This window comes from Phocoena phocoena, chromosome 15, assembly GCF_963924675.1.
Source record: "Phocoena phocoena chromosome 15, mPhoPho1.1, whole genome shotgun sequence".
Classification (NCBI taxonomy): Eukaryota; Metazoa; Chordata; class Mammalia; order Artiodactyla; family Phocoenidae; genus Phocoena; species Phocoena phocoena.
This window is the reverse complement of record NC_089233.1, coordinates 35,808,585-35,810,582: the sequence shown is the minus strand read 5'-3', so window position 1 is coordinate 35,810,582 and position 1,998 is coordinate 35,808,585. Positions and strand designations below refer to the sequence as shown.

The 1,998-nt window shown below is 47.4% G+C and overlaps 1 non-coding gene across 1 annotated transcript; it reads right to left on the bottom strand.

Annotated features, from left to right (window-relative positions):
• Nucleotides 1-1,925: 1,925 nt before the first annotated feature.
• On the bottom strand, nucleotides 1,926-1,998 carry TRNAK-CUU (transfer RNA lysine (anticodon CUU)). Its single transcript has one exon. It is a non-coding gene; the product is annotated as a tRNA-Lys (tRNA).

The window sequence follows — 1,998 nt, the reverse complement described above, 5'->3', positions numbered from 1 at the left end:
GAAGGAATCAGAAGGGACAGAGATACTGGCTCGCCAGCATGGCTCTATGGCATGCTGCAGTGGAACAGACTATGGATCTTGGCAGTGACTGCAGGAAATGCTATTCACGGAGGCAATAAGACTTGCATGGTTGAGGAGACGCACCAGCATCTCTGAGAAGCTTGGGAGGTACTGTTTTCTGGTCTGGTGCCTACTGGGACACATCCAAAGTAGAAGGTAAGCTTTTGTACCTTGTCTCTCCTATTATTAGGAAGGAAGCTCAGCACTTTTAAAAAAATTGAAGTATAGTTGATTTACAATGTTGTGTTAGTTTCTGCTGTACAGCAAAGTGATTCAGTTATACATATATACATTCTTTTAAAAATTCTTTTCCATTATGGTTTATCACAGACTATTGAATATAGTTCCCTGTGCTACACAGTAGGACCTTGTTGTTTATCCAGTCTATATATAATAGTTTGCATTGGCTAACCTCTAACTCCCAATCGATCCCTTCCCTACCCTCCTCCCCCTTGGCAACCACAAGTCTGGAAGGAAGCCCAGCACTTTGACAGGACCCTGTGATGGGTAATTTTGTGTGTGAATTTGGCCAGGCTATGGTGCGCAGATGTTTGGTCAAACACCAGTCTAGATGTTGCTGTGAAGGTATTTTTTAGATGTGACTAACATTTAAATCAGTAGAGTTGAGTAAATCAAATTATCTTCCCATAATGTGGGTGGGCTTCTCCCAATCATTTGAAGGTCTTAAGAGAGAAGACTAAGATTACCCCCAAGAGGATAGAATTTTGCCTTGGACTGCCTTCTGACTCCAGTCTGCAACATGGACTCTTGATGGAATTCCCACCCCGCACATTTCACTTTGGGATCCCCACAATCATGTGAGCCAATTTTTACAATCAATCACAATCTCTCCCTCACTTTCCCCTTCCTCTCGCTCTCTTTCTCTCTCTCTCTCTTTGAGTTCTCCAGAAAAATAGACTACAACAGAACTCTGATGAATATAGTCTCTCTCTCTTTTGGACGAGTAGGGTGCCCCAATCCAGGCACCAAGAGGGACACAACCTGGCAGGCTCCTCCCCACTGCCAAGCCCTCTCCTGCCCCCCGTTGACCCCCACCTTGGAAACCTGGATACCCAGATGACCCAACATCACGAGAGCCTCAGGGCCAGTGTTGCTAACCCTTCTGGTTCCCCTACCCCACCCCAAGAAAGGAACTCACATTTCCCTCACTGCTGCCTCTCGAGGAGAGGGACACCCAACCTCTACTTGGAGTAGCCCACGATTTCCAACTTTCTTTCTACTTTAGAAAGGGGAGAGGGGCTGGGACAGGAATAACGGCCAGATGAGGGGCTCCCTTCCCTGCTGCATCTCTGTCTCAGGAGGGAGGAAAACTGAAGCAAATGCACGTGGGGACACACAGGGTTGGGGGAGGCGAGGGTCCTGGGTGGGGAACACCCCCGGATGGAACATCACATAGGTCCCTGCTTAGGGCCAGAGTTAGCTGAAAATCCATTTCCAAGTCTCCTGTTGTAGCTCTCGTTCCGCGTGTAGAACTGAGACTGAATGGGTTCAAGTCCTACTTTGGGCGATAATTCTTGGCCTGATAAGCACTTGCCCCGATCGCGGGAATTTCAAGAAAGTTCTTAGAAAAGGAACCTCTCAGAGGGGCTCCTGACCCACTCTGAGTGCTGTATCTGGAACTGTGGAGTAAGTTTCAACTTTTAAATTCCAAAACGTATATAATAAAATATTAATGAGACAAAAGCAAGTTGCTCCGGTGAGATTCGAGGTTGGTGGCCACATGCCGGCCTCCCTGGACCAGCAACAGATCCTCCTTTGGAAGAGGCTTAGTTTATATGGATCTGGCCACTTCTGTAATATCATCTCTGCTTATCTGTGAAGCCAAGCCCTGAGGGCAAAAGTCATGTCTAACGTGGGGCTCGAACCCACAACCCTGAGATTAAGAGTCTCATGCTGTACCGATTGAGCTAGCCAGGC